The 8,090-nt window shown below is 32.9% G+C and overlaps 1 pseudogene; it reads left to right on the top strand.

Annotated features, from left to right (window-relative positions):
- The first annotated feature begins 3,016 nt into the window (after nt 1-3,016).
- On the top strand, nt 3,017-5,629 carry LOC118049042 (GDSL esterase/lipase At5g45670-like; annotated as a pseudogene).
- Nucleotides 5,630-8,090: the final 2,461 nt, after the last annotated feature.

The raw sequence follows: 8,090 nt of genomic DNA, 5'->3' as shown, positions 1-8,090 counted from the left end.
ATATTTAATCTTCAAGATGTTAATTTCCACTTTTTCCTTATCTATCATGAGATTAACAGTTCCATTAATAGAAACCATGGGTGGCTTGCCTACCAAGATTGTTAACCCCGATATAGTTCCTTTACTAACAAAAGTCAAGTCATACCCAAGGACCTTACAGTCTCCCCCCACTAGTCATTTAATGCATTCCATATTCCAAGCTACAATGGGGAGACCAGAAATAAGTATCCACGAGAAAATGTCAAAGGCCTTATCTATGATGCACCAGGGTCTTAAGTCTTCAAAATATTATCCCTAAAATTCCTTCTCTTCATCTGCCACAAGCTGCATATCTTGTTGTGTTTTGAAGGTGAGGATTGCTTGTGACACCCCTAGGAACCAAAAGCCTTCCATGTTGTGCAAAGTCATCAACATCTTATTTTTAATCTTAGCATAATCCGTACCATTTGAAATAAGCCCAACCAGACTACGACTCAGCCATTCACGATCTTCCTCACTTGTTTGGTATGTGACATTCCTTACTTGTTTCTCGTTTACCACCTCTTTGTAAGAACGCCCATCCCTTTGCTTTATTAGAACTTTGATGGATGAAAACGTTGGCACATGGGTTGTCCTTTGTTTTACAACCTGGCGTTGATACTTGACAATGTTAACACGGAGTTTGTAAGAAGAGAACCATATCTTGTTAAGCTTCTCTGTGATTCGTTGAGCCTTTTTGGGACAAAGACCTTTGTGATTGTTCCATATCTTTGAAATTCCTTCCTAAGCTCTGTGAAGGTGAGCCATGAGGGGAAACATTCAAAATAAAAGGTTTGCGCTACTGGATGATCGGAATTTTTGTGTAAAAACCCATGAGTGGGTAAAACAAGACTCTAATGAGAGGGAACTCTGGTTTGAAGCAGGGGAAAGGTCTGGGTGGATGATGGAGGGACTTTTTTGTTTTGGGTAAATGGATTTGATGTTTGGGTATGTTGTTCCCAGAATGGTCCTTTGAGGGTGGGGCTTGGTGTTAGTGTATCTATTGGTGTCATTGTGGGGTCATCAAGGCAAAAAAGAGGTAGCGGTGTAGATTTTATGGGGAAGTGAGCTTTGGTTGGGGTAGGGTTGGTGGGGGACAGGGGAGAGGGGAGGAGAGGGGCAGCATTTTTTTTTTCTCGGTTTTACATTCTTACGTATAAATGTGTATATAAGGAAGGAAAATTAGAAGCATTTGAGAGAGCAGCACTAACAACGGAATAAGAGTATCCAATCAGCTAAGGAGTTACATAAAGTTTCACATCATATATTCTTGATACATAAGTGGAGTATGAAGAAAAGTTTTAAAGAAAACTGTTCATTAAAGAGTTGTAGAATCTGCAGACTCCTAAGAGGAGTTTCTGTGTTAACTATTAGCAAGTGAATGTTTCAATTAGGATAGCAACATTTTAAAGATCATCAAGTGTTTAGTCAAGCTATTGCGATAGAAAACCAAATGAAATGTTTATCTTCATAGGGTAATATAGATAGAAATAATTTGTAGTTTAAAATACTATTCTTGTAATCTTCTAAACTAGTGAAAAGTTATTCAAAAGGTTCTCTCTATAACTAAATAACTTGTTTATTTAAGTTTTTGTATTTAGATTTATTTTGATTATTAATAAATGTTTACAAAATATTAGCAAATTGCTTCTTAATACCAAGGAACCAAAAACGAGACGGTCAATTATGAAACACCGTTAACTTTTCTCCTAATATGAGCCCCTCCTTTTTTGTTTCCTTTAACAAAGTAAATGACTTATTAATTTCTTTCTCGTTACTTTTCCTTCCACTTACTTTTCTCTTAGTACATTCACGCTTATTACTGATTATTTATATCCGTATTAATATAGACCTAAAATGATTACTTGAGAACAAAATCTTTTGCTTCACCAGCACAACTACCAATCATTTTTCAATTTGTAGGCAATGAATGCACTTTTTAAAATGATTTTTTCAATTGAGAATGGGATCTTTCACATTATTAACTTCAAGGTTGGAGCATGTGTATTTTAATTAAAAATATATTTAAATGATAATTTTTTAGATTTTTTTTATTGAAAGTATTAAATTTAATATTTTTAAATAAAAAATAATTTACAAAATATTTCAAACTACGAAATCAACACGCTTTTACTACGTGAGGTTTCTTTAGTTAGGACCTTCCAATGAGGAAAAAAGCCACGTAGAAAATGAAATTAGTTAGGAAATTATAGCAAAATAACTTTTGTCTGGTTTTGAAACAATTGGTCATTCTTGGTGTAATTTTTATGTTCTTTGGATTATATGATGATTAACTCTTGAGCAAGCATTTCACATTGGGGATGGAGTAACAATAAAATATTGTAAATTATCCTAAGATTCAAACGCTGAACAATTCAGTAACATGAGGAACAAAAAATTATTTACAACTTGGAGTGAAATTATAACTGTGTTGTTATCTTCAAAATTATCAAAAGCAACGCATAACTGAGAAGGAAGCACTTGATTAATCGACACATAAAAATATTATTTCATAAAAGACAATACTCTGCACATTAGAAACAAAGTAGCAGGTATGCTGTTCGAAAAAACTAACACAAAAGATGGAAGAAAATGAAAAAAAAAAAAGTAAAACACACGTGCTGGTTATTAAGATCATGTTTATTTTTGTATTTGAAATATAATTTTATTTAAAATTTTAAAAAAAATTTATGTATTTTTGTATTTTTGTATTTTAAATGGATATTTTTTTTGATGTTTTTTATATTATTTTGATGTATTGATATAAAAAATAATTTTTAAAAAATAAAAAATATATTTTTAAATATATTTTTAAATAAAAGTACTTTAAAAAAAAGTCGTAACATACCATATGTGTTGTTTAAAGTTGAAAGCTGACGCCCCAGACCTCTATATATAGCCCTGGTTCGTTCCTTTCCAAAGCACCCATACCTAGAACTACCTTCTTCCTTCTCTCTATCTTGTTTTCGACTGCAAAAGCTCTTCCTTTCTATCTTCTTTTGCTTACTTTTTAATGGCGTTGTGGGCGTTGTCTGTGGATTGTTGCTGGTGTCAAACTGGCAACACTGGACTTATGGAAAGGCCACGCGCCTCAAGTTCCTTGCTACTTTCGTCTTTGGAGACTCCTTTTGACAATGGAAACAATAACTACCTTACCACACCTGTTAAAGTTAATTATCTGCCTTATGGTGTAGACTTTCCTTTGGGGGCTACAGGAAGGTGTAGCAATGGCCTCAACATTGCCGACACCATTGGTCTGCATGCACTTTGCTCTCCTCTCTTATAATACAACATAACACTTCCGTTTTTGCTTACTTTACGGGAAATAATTATTCTCCTTAGGAAGTTATTTTATATAAATTTAGAAATTGGGCCAGGTCTGCTACTGATACTTTTGTTGCTGAGATTTGCAGTTTTTATAACGTAAAAAAAACCACTTACTGATACCATTTTTACTAGCTAAGGCTATGCTATATAAAGATATGTATATATAATACGCGCGCGCATGAGCTTGTAGCTCAATCAGTATCCATTTCCCCCTTCTCCTAAGAGCTTTTGGGCTCAAATTTCTTTATATACATAAAATAGGTATATAATCATAATGCTATTGAACTAACTTTGTATTGTTTTGTTTCAGCTGAACAATTAGGGTTCGACAGTTTCATCACGGACTTCGGTATCGGGGGTGTGACTAATTTCCTAGATGGTGTCAATTACGGATCTAGTGGAGCTGGCATTCTTGATGAAACAGGATATCTTTCGGTGATTATTAATGATCATATACATGCCTCTTTTGAAAACTCTTGTTGGTTAAAAAAATTATTAGATTTGTTTTGTATGGTTTTGGAGAAGTGGTGTTTATTTGTAGGAGACCGAAAACTAAGTAAAACATGTTTTCTAATTGAAAACACAATTTTTTTCTCTAGAAAATGCTGGTTTTCTATTTCTCCAATTCTATAGAAAAGTGAAAAATATCAAAAAAGGTTATTTCCCAAATCATAATATATAGAACAAGGAGCTCGCTTGGCTCACCAGAATTTTTATGTTCGTTACTTCTATTATTTTTTCCAATATAAGCCAAACAAGCTCTTATTTTCTATTTTAAATAATTTATATTTAATATACATATTTTCTTATTTTCTCATAGAATAGTCTTTCTAGTATGTATAACTAAACAAGAGAAGTAGAAGTGAAAATTAAGAAATTATCTTCTAAAAGTAAACACAAAAACTTAATTTCCACCTAAATATGGAAGATTGATATTAATAGGTTGTCTTAATTTCAATCATTGCCAGTACTCCTCTCTCTATAATCAATTTTAGTTCCAGTAATATTGGTCAACTTATTTCTTTCAACTAAAAAAAATAAAATTACTTGCATAGTTGAGCATATATATGAAGTTTGGAATCATGTGTGTACTCTGGCAACACTAACTATATATATGTGTATTTCTTTTTGTGTACGCCAGAGAGATCTGTTTACCATGAATATTCAGTTATATAACCACAAGATGGTTGCTTCACGCATTGCCAAACAACTGGGAGGCGAAGACGTTGCTAAGAAGTACCTGAGCAAATGCATATATGTTTCTGATATGGGCCACAACGACTACCTCAACAACTATTTCTTGGATACCTACAACAGCAGCACGCTATACACTCCTGATGAATATGCGCAACATCTCATTAAGACTTACAAAACTCAACTGGAGGTGTCTCTTTTAAGACAACAACTAATTAATGTCTGGTCTGATTAGAAACTAACAAGGAGCCCCTCTTAATCCCGTTTTCTCCTTCCTGCCAGGAACTGTATTCTACAGGAGCGAGAAAGATAGCCGTGTTTGGTCTTATTCGGGTAGGATGTATGCCCTCCAACAAACAAAAAAATCCTAACGAACTAGATAGCAGTTTATGCGCGTACAAGCTCAACAATGATGTTAAGATTTTTCAACAGTCAGCTTCAAACAATGCTCGAAGCGCTTAATGAAAAAGCATAAAGACGCTGTATTCACCTACATAAACTCTTACGAGATTGATTCTGACGTCACGAATGCAGGTACTAATAAATTTTCTCTATTTTTTTCTTCTCTGGATTCGGGAGAATGGTTGAAGACAGACATTTTCCTTTAGTTATAGTCCTTCGTTACTAATATTACTTTTGCTTCAATATTGCAGGTTTCAAATATACCCGTGAGAGCTGTTGCCAGGTACTAGAATCGGGTGCCGTCCCATGCCAATCCCTTTCCGTTCCATGTGCCAACAGGAGTGAGTATGTGTACTGGGACGGGGCCCATTTTACTGAAGCTAAAGCTTGGGCCTTCGGAAAAAGAGCATTTAAACGGCAGTTCCCTGAGGATGCTCACCCGTATGATATCAGTGAGCTAGTTAAGCTAGAGCTTAAGGATAATGATGTTAACAGCGTCAACCTTGCTCAGCTCTAATGTAGGAGATGAATGTCCAATAAGCAGTGCTAGGCGTGAATGAAGGACTGTGATTGTAAAGAGTAATGGAAAAACATGTTTTTCCATTATCTTGCATGATAATAAAAGTTGAGTGAATAAGAGTATCAGACACATGACAGACCACTAGGCTGTCATGTTTCTGTTCGAAGATTCTCATCTCTGTGGCCACTTACATCGTTTTGAAAATTGCATTTATATATGCGTTCCGAAAGTTTTCATAATTTTATCATGAACAGAACCAGTCAATGTCTTCATAATTAAGCCTGCTAGCCCGTAGATTATTACATCATATATATCCATTTGATGTCAGTGTCGGCTGGTGACGAAATATTATCCTCACAATATCGACCATGGTACTCACCCCTGATGGAAGAGATGCGGCCATAAATTAAACCAAGGTGATTGTAAGAATGGTGGAGAAAATTTAGTATTTTCTTCCAAATATAAAAAAGGTGTAAGAGGTCATTAATTGAATTAGAATTTATTTATGAATTAAAATAAGACATAAAAGATTTTAATCTTCAAAGTTTGCCATAGCTACCTTGTGGGCTATCCTCAAGCACTGCCATCTCCAGCCTCATCGCCTCCTCGTACACTGCTACCCTGGGGCACTATCTTGGAGCATTTATTTCCTCGCGCACTGACTGCCCTCTCTTTTTGCGCACTCCTACCCTAGTGCACTGTCTTCCTCGTGTCTCCTTAATTTCAATGCGCACCCCACCAGATCACTAACAATGCAATTTTGTTTTCTTGGTGATGATTATATTTGTTGGGTGTCCTTGACTAGTTAGCTGCTATAAATGCATCATGGCCCACCACAGTTCTCTGATTTCAAATCTTGATAGCTGCTGCTCCTCCCTGAGCTGCGAAGATAATTTAAAGTAATTTTATTTTTATATTTTAACAAAATTTTAATTTGAATTTTTTTGTTTTGTTTTAAATTAATATTTTTTTTATATTTTTAAATGATTTTGTTTGCGTTTAATATCAATAATAAATTTTAAAAAATAAAAATATTATTTAATATATTTTTAAATAAAAAATACTTTTAAAAATAATCACAACCATTTATATTATATTTTTATAAATTGACATGGACCCAAGCTGCATGATAAACGGACTGGACTGAAGGTGAATTCTGTGCAGCACAAGGTTTTGGACCGTGCAAAGACGGACACAAACATTGTAGTATGGTTAGTGTTAATACTCTGTCTTTTAAATGTATTAGGGAGATTGACTTTGGTGGGCTCATAAATGCCAGTTGAAGGAGTTTAGCTCAAAACAGTCTATTGTTTTTTCAAACCCATTTTTCTTAGCATTGCATCTTGCTTCTTACACCTATTTCACTTAATTGATGTGCTGCTCATCTTTTAAATCAAAACATCAACTCTCTTAGTATTTTAATGGATTTGCTAACCAATCACTGACTGATTCTTGAAAACCCTCCACGCATACTTTTATTCTCTTAATCACTTACAAAGACAACCTGCTATCTAAGCTTCCCCCATTCACAATTTTCAATTTTCTGTTTTCATTATAAAAAAAAAATTGAAAGGAAATTAATGCATACCTCCTTAATCGCAACATAGCATTTATGCATGCAATACAGCAAGCATCTCATTTTTTTTATATTCTATGATTAGAAGCAAGGCCAGATCCAGGCTTAAGAGGGTGGGTCAACAGACACCACCAGAATAAAAAGAGACAAACTATTGAATAAAGTAATATTTTATTAGAAACTTTATTGTCACTATAGGTTTCTTAATTTGACAACACTGAAATTAATACAAAGTGTAATTAAGCCTATAAAATGAATTTCCTCTCTAACGTGTCTTCTTTTTTTTTGAAGCATCAGTAAAATCTGCATATTAATTATTTAAATATATATATATATATATATATATATATATATATATATATATATTATTCCATCAAATGAAAATGTCTCAAAAAATTTATTGTGAAATTCAATTTTTTTCCCTGAAAACTGGTGTAAAATTTTCTTAGAAAATTCTTAGTTATATATTCTCTTCCTATGTATCTCATTTTGCCCTCTCATTTCTAATATATTTCTCCTAAGTTTACTATTTTTCTTGGTTATGCAATTTTAGTATCAAAATTGTATATTCTTTCATAACATTTACCTTTTTATACATGATTGAGCAGAACACCGTCTATTTTAATTAGTAATGAATTGTATATTTTAAGTATTATTCATTTATTTATCTATTATATTTTACTTTAATATATAACATTAACAATAAAATTATCATTCAGTATTTTCAAATATATAAGCGCCTCCATGGATAACTATTTCAAACATTTCACTTTTATGTTTTTTCAATTCATTTCATTTTGCATATATTTAATAATTTAATGTAAAGTACTTTAAGATTTTTTCTTCAACTGGTGGTTATAAATTCACCTCACTCAACAATTTATGAATCTACCATTTAATACTTAATTATAGGTAACATTATAAAATTTAGTTGTCACCTAGTTTTATAATAATTATAATAATTTTTTAGAGATTCTAAGTAAAGAGTTGTTTATTAATATAGAATATGACAATCATTTTACACATCCTACCTCATATAAGCTACATTGTTGC

Source organism: Populus alba, chromosome 12 (assembly GCF_005239225.2).
Source record: "Populus alba chromosome 12, ASM523922v2, whole genome shotgun sequence".
Lineage (NCBI taxonomy): Eukaryota > Viridiplantae > Streptophyta > Magnoliopsida > Malpighiales > Salicaceae > Populus > Populus alba.
Note: the sequence above shows the minus strand (reverse complement) of the source record. Positions and strands in the feature narration are given on the sequence as shown.